At 42.5% G+C, this 18,100-nt stretch overlaps 1 long non-coding RNA gene and 2 pseudogenes across 1 annotated transcript; 2 read left to right on the top strand and 1 right to left on the bottom strand.

The window, feature by feature from the left end:
• Window positions 1-288: 288 nt before the first annotated feature.
• On the bottom strand, window positions 289-2,745 carry LOC100460859 (CBY1-interacting BAR domain-containing protein 1-like; annotated as a pseudogene).
• On the top strand, window positions 937-10,247 carry LOC129059184 (uncharacterized). The gene is made up of 2 exons (XR_008524903.1): window positions 937-3,376; window positions 8,805-10,247. It is a non-coding gene; the product is annotated as an uncharacterized LOC129059184 (long non-coding RNA).
• A 126-nt stretch (window positions 10,248-10,373) lies between these two features.
• Window positions 10,374-11,852, top strand: LOC112133012 (survival motor neuron protein-like; annotated as a pseudogene).
• The last annotated feature ends 6,248 nt before the right edge of the window (window positions 11,853-18,100 follow it).

Genomic DNA, 18,100 nt, shown 5'->3' with positions numbered 1-18,100 from the left:
AAATCAAACCATCAAAAACCCAATCTTACAAAGACATGTTACATGTTTAACAAATGGTTTTCTGAATAATCTAATAACTTTTTAAACAGAAAAAGAGGAATGTTTCCCAACTTATCTTATGAACACATATAATTTTGAACAGAACAATACAAAAATAAATTATAAGCCAATTTCATTTGTGGATATAGTTACAAAATCCTAAATAAATTTTGGCCAACATAGTTCTAGCAATATATAAATAAGAATATATCATGAATAAGTTGGATTTATCTCAGAGTGCAAAGATAGTTTAAAATTAGAAAATTGTGTTTATCTTGTCATACCAACAAATTGAGAAAAAATGAGAACATCATGGGAAATACAGAAATAGCTCTTGATAAAATTCAGCATCACTTCATGATAACATTTTGTTTTTACTGAAACAGGAGTAGAAAAGGACTTTCTTAACCTATTTTTTATTTCCCAAGAAAACAAAAACCTGAAACAAATTTGGCAAAATTTCAGATAAAGCCGAATAGTGGGCCCACAGGTGTTTGTAATATAATTCTCTGAACTTGTTTTTTCATTTGTTTGTTTGTTTTTGGATCATCTGGATGTTAAATGAAAAAATAATTGAAATAATGGAGGAAGTGATAATGTAGAAAATTCATAAGATGAGACACGGATGAAAGGACAGAAAACAAATGATACTAAAAAATTAAGTAAAAAGGAATAAGATGACTATTGTTCATACCACATTTTAGATGGTTAGACAATAAATATATGAAGGGTTCAAAGAAATGGAAAATAGAAGAGATGAAAAATTACAAGAAATAGAGAAAGAAATAATGAGAACAAAAGAAGGCAATCTAAATGAAAAGTAGAATGAAACAAAAAGACAATTTGAAGCTAGTAGAGTAGATTTTTGGAAACAAGGGGTGTTAATTTAAAAAAGAAGAGGAGGAGGAGGAGAAAAGAGACAACCTCTTCCCAGTTCTGATGATATATTAAGCAAAACACTCCTTTTCAGGGCCAAGGGTTTCTTTCCCTCACCTGTAGTAGAGAACAAACTGCTACGCTCAAGTCTTTTTTTTTTTTTTTTTTTTTGGGTGTTGAAATGACTGGTGTGTAATATTTTTAAAACCTTCATTTTTGGTCAGCGTCAGTTTCCTTTCATTATTTTTCCATTTCTAGTTGAATTTCATTTTGAGGCTTACCGTATCAAAGGGAGTATAACGTTCTACAATTTAGTCGTTGTGGATTTCATGTCATTTATGATGAAAATGGAAATGTGTAGTTTACTTGGGAAAATTTTCTTCTTCTATAACATCTGACTCTTCATCCTCATCATCATCTGCTTGCTGATCCTTTCTTAGTTGGTAGTGGATACCTGTCCTGTTCCAGATACACACTTAGCTGACAGTGTGTATCTCTGATGAGGTGACTTTGAATTTGCTCTTACCATATCTAAACGAGATGAATAATCTGGTGCACACAGGGAATTTAGGAAAACCTCTAAATCTAAATCTTCATCCTCATCAATCTTTTGTATATTCTGGTAGGCAGCTGTGTAGACCTCTAAAGCTTTGCTGTGAAATAACATTTCGATTGTGATAAATTTGGAAAATATAGTCTTTATAGCCTTTATTTTCTGCCTGTCAAAGTTGTCAATAGTTTCCTCCAGATGATGACATGTTCGGGTAGCATCCATTGCAGCTCTTTGTAATTCTGTGTGTGCCTTTGGTCCAAAGGAAGAAGGACCAAGCAATTGGCGCAGCCCCAAACCCCTGCTCCAGGGACTCCCCTCAGGAATGAGCCCCTCAGGCTCTCAAAGAGCCACTCCTCATGTGGTTTCTGGCTGAGCTGGTCAGTAACAACCTTAAAAAACATTTTTTTTTTTTTTTGAGACGGAGTCTTGCACTGTCAGCCAGGCTGGAGTGTAATGGCGTGATCTTGGCTCACTGCAACCTCTGCCGCTGGGTTCATGCCATTCTCCTGCCTCAGCCTCCTGAGTAGCTGGGATTACAGGTGCCCACCACCATGCCTGGCTAATTTTTTTTTTTTTTTTTTTTGTATTTTTAGTAGAGATGGGGTTTCACTATGTTGGCCAGACTGGTCTCGAACTTCTGACCTCGTGATCCGCCCGCCTCAGCCTCTCGGCCTCCCAAAGTGCTGGGATTACAGGCGTGAGCCACCAAGCCTGGCCTAAAAAATGTTTTTTTTTTTTAAAGGTCAAAATTCAAAGGATACAATAACATGTCGATCAGATGGGTTTCGCTGACCTGTTCCTTCTACCTGAATTAATTGCTTAGCTTCTCGATTCCTTGCTGTGAATGTTGCTTTGGGGTCATCCCGTTTCATTTTTACAATGGTTCCATAAACTTTCAAGGGTTCAACTACTTTGGCTTCAAGTCTTTTAACCTCTGCTTGTCAATAATCCTGAGGTTTGGCAAACTCATCAGCAAAGTTCATCAGGCCCAGCCTTAGATGTGGGGCCTCTGTAGCGGCATACCAGTTGATTTCATTCATCCTCGGTCCGCTTTGTCTCGCAGCCTGGCAGTTTTCCGCACATAGGCAGCAAAGACTTGGCACAGTTCTCCCAAATGCTTCTCCACATTTGAGACAGCTGCTTGCAGTTGCTTGGTTTGAGCGTTCCGGTTTTCCAGTGTGCATCTCAACATCTTGCCTGGCGCACAACCAGGGGCCCCGGGGGAGCCAAAGACAGGGGCTCTAAGGGGCCCGAGTGCGCGCTGGGGTGCGAGCCGCCCTCACGTCATGATTCTGTGGTTCTGTGATGATTGATGACCTCTTTGTGAAGTCAGAGAGCTGTCGGCCAGGCAACATCTCTAAGTGGGGATGCAGGCAGCCATCTGCTGGTTGTAATTTTGGGGCAAAAGAACAGATAGCCACACTGTCCCCAAAATATCACACGCATAGAAGGATGTTGGAAATTAATGTTGGTAAAAAGAAAGTATATGAAAATGTCTTTATAAATTATAACATGCTATATAAGTGGCATTACAATGATCAAAGGTAAAGCAACACATATTATAAGGGTAAGACAAGATTTGATTACATAAGCACCTTAGCAGGCCTTAGGACATAAGAGGCTTCATCCATTTCTTCCTCCTTCTTGAGTGCCTGCAGGAGATGAATGAGACACAATCTCCGCCCCCACAGAGCTTACAATCTTTTAGGGGCAACTGGGTACTTATGCATGACGCCAGGCAGACAGTGATGAGTGCCATGAGAGCAATGGCTGCCTCCTGTAGGGACAGAAAACACTTTCTCTCTACTCTCTGAGGTTTCGTAATTGACTCCAGGACAGCAGTCAGATGAACAGGAGAAAAAAACATGCACATTTATTACACGGATGGGAGCAGCACGACAAAGAAAAGTGAGTACCCAAAACCCAGTGAAATTGACAAGCTTATCTACTTCTTCATAAAGAAGAGGGGATCGGGCATGTAGGCTGCTTGGGGGAGAGTAAGTGCTTTTTGGGGAAGATGAACAGGTGATAGCCTATGGCGATGTCTGTGAGTGGCCCGGACCCCCAGTCTCTTCTCCTATGATACAGTGAATCTTGTCTCTGGAGGAGGAACTGAGTTCCTTTTTAGAAGATCTATCTTTAAGGAGACAAGGAAAGTTCAGGGACAGCCCCTCCCTGTGCTTTGGGGGAGAAAGAGGAGCGAGACAGGAGGGCAGAAGGTCAGAGAGATCTTAGTGCTGAGGCCATTGCTGAAGCCTTCCAATCTCCTCCAGTTCAAAGTACTCTGCAGGCCAGAGCGCCATATGTTCAGGTATCTTTTTCTGAGCCCCAACAATGGTCGGCTGTGACATCCAGGAAGGCTCTGAAGAGGACGTGGCATTCACCTGGCTCTTGAAGGACAGGGAATACTTGAAAAGAAAAAGATAGACAAAGGACTCAGACAAAAGAAATAGTTCTCTTTCTCTCACGTAACACTTGGATAATTTTGCCAGTCATCCATCCCTGCCTTGAGGGAATTGAACAGAGAGCAGGCCAATTCGGAAGAAGAGATGAAAGTCTGTTGTGCAGAGCCCTTTAAGGGTCCTTGAACATGTAGGACCAGCCAGAGGATAACGGGGTGTGCAGGTGTCCATCTAAGCACCATAGCTTAGTTGGGAGCAATCTTGGAATTCCAAGCCTCAGATCCCCACAGCCCTTTCTTCTCATCCCGCCTCTGGCAATGCGTAAACAGGAAGCAATCCAGGGGAGGCACCGGCCCAGTCTGTCCCACCCAGGGACGGGCGAGAGCTGGTGGGTCAGCCTGTATCTCCACACTGGTGCCCCTGCTCAGAGGAATTGATTTATTCATGTGAAACTATCTCCATAGCCCAAAGCAAGCTCATTTATTTATGAATAATTCGAAAAGGAAAGTAGAAATCTTTCATGGGACTATTTCAGAATATTTCATAATGTTACCTCCCAAAAACTGGGGCTTATTTGCCTGGTGAGTAACAAACGACTCTTCAGGAGAACTCAGATTTTGACCAATAGGCATTGTGTTACTTGGCACAAGTAAGACACACACGGGAAGTATTCTCCAAAGCCGTGTCTTCCCAAGGGAAAGTGACAGGCGGGTTTGATGGAGTGATGGAGAAGGGAGAGGTGCATCATGGCATGTGTATTGGGGGGGTCCCAGTGGCCCAGATCCCCCCTCTACATGCCATGATGGGTCACAGGTTATGGTAATAAAGCTATAGCTCCTCTAGGGGAGGAGGGCTTTAGCATGGCATGAAGAAACTTCACTGGGGTTCATCTATAAGTTGCTGGGGTCTGTCAGTTGCTGGTTCCAACCAGCAAGGCGACTGCATTCCACACAGGCTGCAGGGCAACAGGCTGTAAAACAGGCTGCTTGCTCAGGTTGATTATTCATTTCCTAAAATCCCTGGAAACCCTCTCTGTCTGCTTACAAAAGTACAGTGAATCCTTCATTTACGTGATCAGAGTTCACAGTATCTTCAATCTGCATGCTTTGGATGACCACTCTGAGCAGTGATGTTGCTTATAGAGCCAAGGTACGGAGTTCTCCCAATCTGTGCTGCTTGGTCAATGATTGGCAGTAACTTCCCCTCCCAGGCTGATAGAGAACTGCAATGGGAAACTTGCCTTGAAGAACAGATTTCCCTAAGGGAATCAGTGCTAAAGAACTGGTACATTATGAACGTGTTCTTTAGCAAAGCTTGTAAAGTATTTCAGAGGCCAAGGTGTATCAGGGTGTCCATAGGTATGAAACATGTTAAAGGTCTTGAGTGGCTGATGGTCCAGATCTTGTTAGCATCTCTCCTTAGAAAGGCAAACTCAGGCCCCACCCTACACCTCGATTTCCAGGTGATGCGTATGCAGGCTAAAGTTGAAGATGTCTTGGTTTAGATATCTTTGAGAGGAAGTCGTAAGTCACCCTCCTCAACCACCTAGGAATGTTTCCTAGGAGAAAGAAAGTTGAACATTGCTATTTTTTTTTACTCTGATGTTAATGTTGATATCAAACAGGTCAAATATTAATAATTTTCCTTTAATATACTTGATTCTACTAGTTACACAATTTACTTATAATACCGAATGCAATGTAAACGCTATGTAAGTAGTTGTTACCCTGTATTGTTTAGGAAGTAAGGCCGAGAAAAAGTCTGTACATTTTCAGTACAGATGCAACCATCCATTTTTTTTTTCCACATATTTTTGACCCCTGGTTGGTTGAATCCATGGATGTGGAACCCCCGGATACAGAGGGCCAACTGTATATTTAAATTTAAATTAAGCTCTAGTTTGCAATATTCACACTATGACAGTGTAGTAAAAATCAACACAAAGCTGGGCGCAGTGACTCACACCTGTAATCCCAGTACTTTGAGAGGCTGAGGCGGATGGATCACTTGAGGCTGGGAGTTTGAGACCAGCCTGGGCAACATAGTGAGACCCCGCTTTTCCCCACAAAAATCAACACAATACTTCTGATTGCATGATTGTTAAAAGTAAAGTAACACCTCATAAAAGCCCCAGCTTGTTAGATCTTATTTTTCTCATGCAAAGTCTATTCATTAAATGGCTGAGTGGGAATAAATATCATTCCTAATTTTAAGATCCAATGACAGGTAATTAATGAACTATACCATACATAATTTTCATATTTATAGACATCTGTCACTTTACATTTTGTTAGTCTTACCATGTGTGCTGCTTTGTTTTAATTCCAGTACTTAAGTTTATGAACATATACTGTGAAAATGTAGCTGTAACATCATCAAATTGGTTATCAGAGTCTTTCTTGCTGATCAGCTTTCTATTTTTAAAGGGAAATTGTTACAAAGATTAAACTTATCCTAGAATCTTGTTCCTCTTTTTAAAAAAAATTTGCTGTGCACTCTTTTAAGTTTCTTCTTTCTGGTCTCGTTCTATCACCCAGGTTGGAGTGCAATGGTGCGATCTTGGCTCACTGCAACCTCTGCCTTCCAGGTTCAAGCAATTCTCCTGCCTCAGCCTCCCAAGTAGCTGGGATTACAGGCATGTGCCACCACATCCAGCTAATTTTGTATTTTTGCTAGAGACGGGGTTTCTCAATGTTGATCAGGCTGGTCTCAAACTCTCAACCTCAGGTGATCTGCCCTTCTTGGTCTCCGAAAGTGCTGGGATTACAGGCGTGAGCCACTGTGCCCAGCCCTTAAGTTTCTTAAATTCAGTCTAAAAAAATATACCCCCCAGCACTGGATATATGGCTGTACTTACATAATATTTATACTTGGTGTCATCATTTAACATGTGAAATGTATTAATAATTTCTAGAACTTCTGCCTGATGAGGAAGACTTTTTCGATTCCTAATCATCACTAATTTTGGTTTCACTTTTCGAGACACACTCCACAGGTTGAGAAATGCCCTTTTAGGTTCTGTCTTTCATTGCTAGGTGCAGCATCCAAATTAATTATTGTGTATTTGGTCTGAGTAGAGTTTTTCTCATTTTGAGCTTGTCTTCAGTATCACCATAGATTGGGTTTAATTCTCTAAATCCATATTGGATTTGAATCAGCCCTGAAGGCAGTGACAGTACTAGACACATTTTTTTTTTAAGTTTTAGCAACAAAGACAACAATCCCCAAACTATTCTTGAAAAGTCTATTTTTTGATATAAATTAGGGAAAGGAGATTCAATCAATAGAGAGACTGAATATACAAAATGAGCCATGGCCAGACCACATATAAAATGCTTCTGTAACAACTGGCCCTAAATGGCCAAGATTTGATTAATAAGTGACAGCTTCCCTAACTTTTATCCCTGCTTCCAACACCAAGTATGCCCCCCTAACCAATCACATAGGATGCTCGCCTCTAGCCAGCCTGCCTGCAGCTTTCCCAGGCCATGGTCTCCATCAGGGCACACCTGACACCTCTTTTTTCTACTCTGAAGCTTTCCCACTCCTCTGCCTTCCGTTGAGTCTCTGCAACAAAGCAAGTAATAGTGGGTGATTCCCTTGTTGTAGCAAGCTCTGAATTAACAGCTTTTCATAATTCTCATGTGATTGGTCTTTTTTAAATTTCTACACAATCAATGCATTGAGTGTATATTGAATGTCCTCTATAAATAAGCATTCTGGTGGAGAAGGCCTAAGACTGGGACTCAATAGAGCAGACAATCTAACTTCCCAACTGAAGGAAACAATAACTGAACAGTTTTTGAGGGAATTGTATAAAATAATGAGGCAGATTATCATAAACTGTGACTGAGTTTTGCTGCACTATGAACTTCTTTAGGGTGGATACCATGACAAAACGCTCAGACTGACTTAAACAGAAGTGGGAGGTTACCGTTTCACACAAGTAAGATGTGTGGTTGAGTATGGCCTGACCAAGAGAAGGAATTGTGTCAGCAGGATTCTCCTCTCCACAGTGCTGCTTCTAGCTTAGTTCCCTGCCAGGTGTTCATGGCAGCATCTCCTGACTTCAACTCCCAGAATCTCTGGGATTCCCCATCCTGGTTTCAAGATGCTGCAGAGGAAGCCCACTGCAAACTTCACATCTTTGGAGCAGCAAATTCAATAAAGAGTGCAGGTGTAATCCCAGCACTTTGGGAGGCTGAGGCGGGTGGATCACGAGGTCAGGAGATCGAAACCATCCTGGCTAACATGGTGAAACCCTGTCTCTACTAAAAATACAAAAAATTAGCCAGGTGTGGTGGCGGGCGCCTGTAGTCCCAGCTATCTAGGAGGCTGAGGCAGGAGAATGCCGTGAACCTGGGAGGCGGAGTTGGCAGTGAGCTGAGACCGCACCACTGCACTCCAGCCTGGGCGACAGAGTGAGACTCCATCTCAAAAAAAAAAAAAAAAAAAAGAGTGCAGGACCCTCTTTCCCAGAGCCTCAGCTAAGTCTTCATGTCCTCTTGGCTTCACTTGGGTTAAATTCCCATCCCTAACACAGTCATGTGGCAAAGGAGATGGGAAATGGTCATTGGCTTGAGCCAATGTGAACTCGCTCTTGCCCCATGAAGGAAGGCACTAGTCATATCTCTTTATGCTCCAAAATTTAGCCCAGTGTTCTCAATCAATGACTCTTTTTTATGTTGTGAAAGCAAGAAGGGTTGATTTGGTGGGAAGATGAACTCAGAGCTTTGGTAGGGAAGGAGTGAGACCCCAAGGCTTAGGTTGGGGATAATAGGTAGATGCAATTGAGAGCTCTCACTGTAATATTCTCTGGACTCCTTGAACTTCAGAAGTGGCCCACATGGCCTAATTGGAAGATAGTGGGCCCTTCTTACTTGAAGACCAGATAGTGAGACAGTGCCTTATAAGACAATGTCTGTCCTCCTCAGGATCTGCTCTACCTCCACTCCCAGCCACAAGATTCATAATTAAGGTCAGATGTCAGCACAACCTAACGGGGAAAGCAGAGCCTGCTAAGGGAGAAGAGGGATTCTACACCCAAGCAGCTCAGAACCTGGCTGATGTGTACTGACAAGAACTGGTGAATATGCCTGGGAGTGAATCTCCATGGTGCTGGACCAAAGGGTTGGACTATAAAAATGGATAAGAGAGAGTTTGTGCATAAGGGGGCACTCCCCTTTCACTCAGAATTAGCTACCTGTCAAGGGTCCCAGGATGTGGGTCTCATACACTGCTTGGGTAAGTCTTGGAAACTTGGAGAAAGTGTTGGCCTACATAAAATCAAGTAAAGATGGAAGAACTGCCAGGACTGACTGTGGAGAAAAGAATCAAGAGGCTTGGAGAGGTGGACATGCTAGAATAGGTCTCCCACGGGGGGTCAGTTGACCATGCTCCTGGGGAGAACACTGCATGGATGCAGGTGATAAGGAATGCACTGGTGAGTTTGGAGTCCTAATTAGGGAAAAGGAGTGAGGTTGGTGGGGCCAGGGGAAAGCAAAAAAACAGATAGGCTGTAAGTTTGCCTTTCTTCATGGTCCAGGACACAGAGCCATCCTATGCAAATAACTCACAATCTTCCTGCGCCCAGCTATCACCAGACCCTCGGCTGATAGAAAAATTCAAGTTAGCTCACTGCAACCTTGGCATTATCAGTACCGCACAAAGCCCTCTTCAGCACACAGCACAAGCACCATCCTATAAAATCCCCAGCAAGCTTTCGTCTCCTGGCAGTTAGCTCCTCTTTTGCTGACTTGCCCATTGCTTTCCTGAAACATATTTTCCTGCTTTTCTAATAAATCTGCGTTTCTTTACCTATAACTATCTTGATAAATTCTTTTTACCATCTGTGCCACCAGCCCTAGGTAGTTGCTGCCTGTGAAAGCGAGGACACCAGCACATAGAGAAATTCAGTGGCAGCTGTCTTCTGTAGGTTGGGGCTGAGAAGAGATGACACTACAGAACTGGTCACACAGTAGCAGAGGCCAGCAGCACTTAATTGTCAGAAGCTAGATGGCATAATAAGGACAGTAAATTTGGAATGACAGGGGAGATCTAGAGAGGTGTTCCTAGAAACATGGTGTTTCTAGGGGAAAGATAAGTGGGCAGGGAACAAGGGCATTGTTTATAGGGTACCCTAAAAATCTTAGTGCGGTTTTAAGCTCTAAAGAGAGATCAAGAATGGATGATCAGTTTAAAATAACTAAAAGTATAATTGGATTGTTTGTAACACAAAGGATAAATGCATTAAGGAATGGAGACCCAATTTTGTGTGATGTGATTAGTACTCACTGCATGCCTGTATCAAAACATTTCATGTACCCCATAAATATATACACCTACTGTGTACCCACAAAAATAAAAAAAAAAAAGAATGGATGATAAGGAGGCTAAAGTCAGCCATTCCTAGTGGGAAGTTATACCTTCTTGCCCAATTTCAAGATGTAAGCCAGTTCTCAGACCCAGAATTCACTGAGTAAAGAAAAGGTCCATATGGGTCCATGAGGAAGGACCCGTACATGCCGGATATACAGCCCAGCCTATGCAGTATGGATTCCCCAGTGCTCCCAAAAGAAACTACAGCCACCTATGTAGGTGCTATACCTTGGAAAGAAGGGAACACCCAGATCTTATATCCAAGGCTCTTGAATAGAGCAATATCTAAGAAGTCAAATGTCACTGTGGCCTCTGTGTTAGAGAAATGCGGGTGTGAGAAAATAAGGCAGTAGGCTCAGCACAGCCATGGGCAGCAGTGGTGGTGGTGGTAGAGGTGGAGATGGAGTCCTGGATAGGAGGACTGGGTGTTGTTCCTGTGCAGTGCAGGCCAGAGTGATGATTGTGACATTTGGAATGATACAGCATTGATAGAAGCTTATGATAAAGCCATGCTTCATTTAAGCCACCATTCACAAGAATGACATTTGTGAAACTTCAGATAACCAAATGTCACACCTAAAAGAAAACCCAAGAAGAATAAGAGCCAAAAATAGAATATGCAACTCCCTTGAAACACAGGAAAGCTGGTGGCACGTGTTCTGCCGTTAGGTCAGAAGATAGCTGCCTTCACCCAGCTACATCATTGCTTCAGTTGATTGCATTTTATTTTTATTATTATTATTTTGAGACAGCATCTTACTCTGTCACCCAGGTTGGAGTGCAGTGGCACCATCACAGCTCACTGCAGCCTCCACCTCTTGGGCCCAACCAATCCTCCTTCCTCAGCCTCCCAAGTAGCTGGGACTTAATTTTTATTTTTTATAGAGACAGGTTCTCACTACATTGCCCAGGCTGGTCTTGAACTCCTGGGCTCAAGGGGTTCTCCCGCCTCAGCCTCCCAAAGTGCTGGGATTATGGGCATGAGCCACCACAGCCTGAGCCACTTAGGTTGATTTTAAGGGAGAAACCCGTGTTGTGGTGTACACTGGATATGGAAATGGAGAAGAGCAAAATCTGCCTGATCTACTACTTTCCCCAACCTCTGAAGTAGCTAATAATATAGAATAGAACACTCAAGAGAATGAAAGTCAAGTTCCAATGGATGAAAATGAGAACTCCAGGTCTCCTGGGAATAAACCAAATAACATCAAATCAAAAGCTACTCCATGAAACTCTTTTCTCCTTCTGCCACCCCCATGCCAGGGTCAGGACTGAGACCAGGAAGGCCAGGTCTAAAATTCAATGTTCCTCCACCAGCACCCCATTTCCTGTCATGCTGGCTGCCTCCATTTCCCTCTGGACCATCAATAATTCCTCCACTCCCACCTCTCATATGTGCAGAGTCTCTTAATGATGCTTTGCTTTGGGAAGTGTGATCATCTCTTGGTACCTAACTGTCTATCATACTGGCTATTATATGGTGTGATGGTTAATATTAGATGTCAACTTGATTGGATTGAAGGATGCCTAGATAGCTGGTAAAGTATTGTTTCTGGGTGTGTCTGTGAGGGTGTTGCTAGAGGAGACTGACATTTGAGTCGGTGGGCTGGGAGAGGAAGACCCACCCTCAATGTAGGTGAGCACCATCCAATCAGATGCCAGTGCTGCTGCAGGCGGAAGGGGGTGGGATAACCTTGCCTGCTGAGTCTGCTGGCTGCCTTCCTTCTCCTGTGCTGGGTGCTTCCTCCTACTTCTCCTGCCCTTGGACATTAGACTCCAGGTTCTTTGGACTCTGGGACTTGCATAGTGGTTTGCTGGGGGCTCTTGGGTCTTTGGCCACAGACTTTCAGTCTGCATAAGGCTGCATAATCAGCTTCCCTGGTTTGAGGCTTTCAGACTCGGACTGAGCCACTACCAGCTTCTCTCTTCCCCAGCTAGAAGACAGCTTATCATGGGACTTCACCTTGTGATTGTGTGAGCCAATTCTCCCTGATAAACTGTCTCATAGGAAGAACTGGCTCACACAATCACACACACAATATATGATATGTATATTTTATATATATATAATATTAACATAAGTGGTGTGTGTGTGTGTGTGTATATATATATATATATATAACCCATGTATATACATATACATATATCCTACTAGTTCTGTCCCTCTGGAGAACCTTGACTAATACATATGAGGGATTTTTTTATGTGTTTGTTCGTTTGTTTTTTGAGATGGGTGGTACAATCTAGGCTCACTGCAACCTCTGCCTCCCGGGCTCAAGCGATTCGCCTGCCTCAGCCTCCCAAGTAGCTGGGATTACAGGCATGCGCCACCACGCCTGGCTAATTTTTGTATTTTTAGTAGGGGCAGAGTTTCATCATGTTGCCCAGGCGGGTCTTGAACTCGTGGCCTCAAGTGATCTGCCCACCTCAGCCTCTCAAAGTGATGGGATTACAGGTATGAGCCACCATGCCTGGCATGAGCCACCGCGCCCGGTGAGTTTCAAAATAAAAATAAAAAAGAAAGGTGCTCACATGTCAATTAAGGAGTCATTCTGCCATGATTATAAAAGTGAATCTTACTTCTGCATAAATTTTATGGTTTGTGGAAAACAAATGTTTTACAATATTTAAAAAATCGAATTGTTAAATAGTTGAAAACTTAATGGAAAACAACATTAAAGGGATTTTGATGCCAAAACTATTACATAAAAAATTGATCTACATCCACCCCAGAATTCTCATGGTGTCAAAGTATCATCTCACCAAAGACTTGCTGGTTGGTTGTGTGGGGAAAACATACGTTTACAATGAAGAGATCCTTAGGATCTAATAACATTGCATCACCAGGAGTCAGACAACCAGACATGCTTTTTCATTTGTCATGTAGTGTGCACCTATGATGTCTTCTTATCAAAAGAGTTCAACTGGAATTTAGTTGAGCTTTTAGATCTAATTTCCCATTTGCAGAAGATACTGAGGCTAGAACAACAAGTTAAATGACACCATTAAAGAAATGATCAGACAGGTTCAGAATATGGAATGTTGTAGAGATAACTGGCCTCATTTCTTCAAAATATCAGCATTCAGGAAGAAGAGGAAGGAGGTGGAGTGGGTAACTCTTCTAGATTCAAAGTTACTTAAGGCCAGGCAGGGTGGCTCAAGTCTTTGGGAGGCTGAGACGGGAGAAGCACTTGAGGCCAGGAATTTGAGACCAGCCTGGGCAACATAGCCAGAACCCATTCTCTACAAAAATCCTTAAAAAATTAGCCAGGCATGATGGTGAGTGCCTGTAGTCCCAGCTGCTCGGGTGGCTGGGGTGGGAGGATCTCTTGAGCCCAGGAGTTCAAGATTGCAGTGAGCTATGATTGCGCCACTGCCCTACGGCCTAAGTGACAGAGCAAGACACTGTCTCTAAAAAAAAGTTACTTAGGAGACTGAACAACTAAATGCAATGTGCAATCTTTGATTGGAACCCATTTTTTTTGTTGTTGTTTTTTGAGACAGGGTCAGGCTGGAGTGCAGTGGCGCAATCTTGGCTCACTGCAACCTCTGCCTCCTGGGTTCAAGTGATTCTCCTGTCTCAGTCAGCCAAGTAGCTGGGCACATGCCACTATGCCTGGCCAATTTTTGTGTTTTTAGTAGAGATAGTGTTTCACCATGTTGGCCAGGCTAGTCTCGAGCTCCTGACCTCAGGTGAACTGCCCGCCCCAAAGTGCTGAGATTACGGGTGTGAGCCATTGCGTCCAACCTGAAGCCTGGTTTTAAAAGTCATCTGTAAAAGACCTGGGCGAAGGGCCACTGAAGAAATTTGAATATGGACTAGATTTTAAATGATATTAGACAATTATTGTTAATTTATGAGCCGGGGTAAGGGTATTGTAGTTTATAGAAGAATGTCTTTATAAATGTGCATGCTGAAGTATTTAGGAGTGAAGTGTTAAAATGTCTCTAAGATATTTTCAAATGGTTTAGCAAAATGTGTGCATATGTGTGTGTGTGTGTGTCTGTGTGTGTAAAGTATATATGGCAAAATGTTAATGAACCTAGTTGGTATATTTATGAATGTTCACTGTCCTATTTTTCTATTTTCTTTATGTTTAAAAGTCTATAATAAATTTTTTTTTCATAAAAAAATAAAAGAAAGTCCTTGATAAAGTTTGTCTCTCATTGGGTCTATGAATCCTGCCACCCACAATACCAGGTGTCATTTCCTTAGTCCCAGAATACATCAGTCTCCTAAATAACTTTTTCATTTTTATTCTTTTAGAGACAAGTTCCTTTTTTGTTTTTTTGAAGCAAGCTCTCACTCTGTCGCCCAGGCTGGAGCGCAGTGACTTGATTGTGGCTCACTGCACCACCAACTTCCCGGGTTCAAGTGATCCTCCCACTTCAGCCTCCCAAATAGCTGGAATTACAGGCACACACCACCACGACTGGCTAGTTTTTTGTATTTTTAGTAGAGATGGGGTTTCACAATGTTGCCCAGGCTGGTCTTGAACTCCTGAGCTCAAGTAATCCACACGCCTCAGCCTCCCAAAGTGCTGGGACTACAGGTGTGAGCCACTGGGCCCAGCAGAGACAAGCTCTTGACCACATGTGGCAGGCAACTGGCAGACAGAATCCTACATTGGTTCCTTGATTGTAGAATAAGAACTACCATAGTAGGAAAGGCCACCTGAAAGTTCCTAAAATTACCCCCTCTGACTTTGATAGTAAATGTCTCATTCAGAGAGATAGCAGAGATGGGTGCCGCCCTTGAAGACTTTAATAGTTCAAAGCTGGCGGTCCTTCTTGTAACTCCTTCTTGTAACTTTAATTCACCAGTTTCGCCTCTGCAAAATCTGGGTGCATCATGGCAGATGACAGTGGACAATCACAAACTTAACCCTAATTTTAGCTGCTGTTCTAGATATGGTATCCTTACAGAGCAGATGAACCCAGGTTGGGTCTGTGGTATGCAGCTATTAATCTAGGAGGGGCATTTTTTCAATACCCATTAGGAAAGGGCATTAGTTCTCATTTCCATGGGATGAACTGCAGTAGGCTTTCACTGTCTTGCCTCGGAATATCATCCTCCCATTCTAGTTTATTTCTATGAAATTTCAGCTTTCAGGAATGACAACAAGTATTTGATAGTTTGTCAGTTAGTTCTGCATATGAAGATAGAAGGTAGACCTTGAAAATATGTCAAGCTTCTTTGCTAAAGTCTACGCTCACTGCTTTGTTGGATGCTAAGCCAACAAGCTTCAGACAAAGCTGTAAGACTGAGAGTTTCAAGGTGGCAGATAGTAGCAAAGATATTCCTATTAAATTACTGGCAACAAATCACTGGAAATCATAAAACGGTTGTTATGGGTATTAATGATGTCATAAAAATTGTCCAAAGACACTGAAATCTTCTCTGATTGTCTCTCCATTAAATATCTGGTGTGCCTCAGCATTCAAAAGCAGAGCATGCTCCTCCTTTTCTTCATACAGTGCACACTTAGTGGTGGCTGTTTGATTATATTTACCTGTTTCACCATTTCCTTCAACACCTAATTTGGATCAAAAGGCATCTTTTTGTCCACCAACTGTTCTCCATAATTAAAGCAGTGGATGAATTGGCATTTAGGTGTATTCTTTCTCTTTCTCTCTCTCTCTTTTTTTTTTTTTTTTTTTTTAAATTGAGACAGGATCTCACTCTGTCACCCAGTCTGGAACACGGTGGTGCGATCACAGCTCACTTCAGCTTCAAACTCCTAGGTTCAAGCGATCCTCCCACCTCAGCTTCCTAAGTAGGTGAAACATACTTTCTGAGTAGGTATGCACCAGCATGCCTGGTTAAGTGTTTTTTTCTGTTGCTTTTTTTTTTGTTTTTTTAGACGACTTCTCACTCTGTCACCCAGGCTGGAGTGCAGTGGCACAATCTTGGCTCACTGCAACCTCCCGCCTCCTGGATTCAAACCATTCTCCTGCTTCAGCTTTCTGAGTAGCTGGGGTTACAGGTGCCTGCCACCACGCCTGGCTATTTTTTGTATTTTTAGTAGAGATGGGGTTTCACCATGTTGGTCAGTCTGGTCTCTAACTCCTGACCTCAGGTGATCCACCTATCTCAGCCTCCCAAAGTGCTGGGATTACAGTGTGAGCCACTGCACCTGGCATTTAAAAAATTTTTTTAATAGAAAAAAATATTTTTTAATAGGGTCTTGCTGTGTTGCTCAGGCTGGTCTGAAACTCCTGAGCTCAAGTGATCCTCCAGCCTTGGCCTCCCAAAGTGCTGGGATGGCCACCGCACCCTGCCACCTGAATTCTCTTTCACTCACATTCTATGTTCATGCATAGCAGATACTCTGTCAGCTCTGATCCCAAAGCCTCTTCAGTGACAAGTGCCCTACAGCCCACAAAAATCATCATTAACAAAACAAGAAAATACCTGTTTATAGAGTCTGTGTTTTCAGACATAAATAAGATCAAAAGCCGTAGAACATTATCCCCAAAGAAAACATGTACACTAGGAGCAGCTTCATGCCCTGTTCCTCAGTTCTGTCCAGCCTCGGTGAGAAATACCTGCTAGCAAGAGGACACGGTAGTAAAGACTCCTTCAGTTTATCTGCCATATTATTCTGCTTTCTCTTTATGCATAATATTGGCCATTAACTTTGGGGCTGGTGTTGTTTGTTTCTTAATGTTCATGTCACTGATATCTCTTACTGCTACTACCTCTTCTCTGCCCTTAGTGATACAATTGATCGGTTTCATACTTGAAAAGCGATACTTTGCTCTTATTCCAGGAAACCTCATGTGGATGCTGGAAAGGTCACTGAGCTTGTGTGAAAGTGATACAAAAGTTTGGATGGCTTTGTGCCATTATGGGACAAAATTCAATACAGACAAAGCATGAAGGGCAAAAAGTGAATGAATCACTTGTCGAACGAAATCCAATTTTCAGATATTCATGATGCTACATCCTATTCACACTTTTCTTTTCCAATGCTTGTGTGAAATCATCACCTTCACAGATTCATTTGTCCTAACATGTAAGAGTTCGTATTCCACATTTGTGCTGGAGTCTTGTTTATTATGTTTGTGTATGGTGTTATTCTGGTTGTAGTATGTATGTTATTATTTCATTATTGCCTTTATGCCTCAATAAACCATTTGCGCCACTAATCCACTTTTGTGAAATGAAGCTAAAATGCAATGTGTGAGTAAAAATAAAAAGGCACCTTGAATAAAGTAAGCAGTATTATGTAAATGATTCGGAAGCTCATAAGCCACAAGGTAGCAGACCCTACTTACTGGATAGCAGCTCCCTCCAAAATGATCAGCACAATTTGTGGCTCACGTGCAACCTCTGAACGCATAATTATTTTTAGCATGTTAATGGCATTTCTTGAAAAGCATAGTTTATCTTACATTTTAAATTTATGACATCAATATGAACAAAATTGCCTCATAGCTTTTCCTCTGAGGCTGCCTGTGTGCTGCGTGATAGCCTTAGAGGGATGACCCAGGGGGTGTGAGCCACACTGCTCTCCACCTCTTGCCTTCTCCACTTAAATATTTGCTCACATTTTTAAAAGTTATTTTTCATAGTTTTATTTTCTATCCTTAGTTATTTAATTCTGTGGATTTTTTTTTTTTTTTTTGAGACGGAGTCTTGCTCTGTTGCCCAGGCTGGAGTGCAGTGGTGTGATCTTGGCTCACTGCAAACTCCGCCTCCTGGGTTCAAGCGATTCTCCTGCCTCAGCCTCCTGAGTAGCTGGGATTACAGGTGCCCGCCACCGCTCCCAGCTAATTTTTACATTTTTAGTAGAGACGGGGTTTCACCATGTTGGCCAGGCTGGTCTCAAACTGCTGACCTCAGGTG

The sequence above is a fragment of the Pongo abelii genome, chromosome 3 (genome assembly GCF_028885655.2).
Source record: "Pongo abelii isolate AG06213 chromosome 3, NHGRI_mPonAbe1-v2.0_pri, whole genome shotgun sequence".
Classification (NCBI taxonomy): Eukaryota; Metazoa; Chordata; class Mammalia; order Primates; family Hominidae; genus Pongo; species Pongo abelii.
This window is presented reverse-complemented; position numbering and strand designations above follow the sequence as displayed.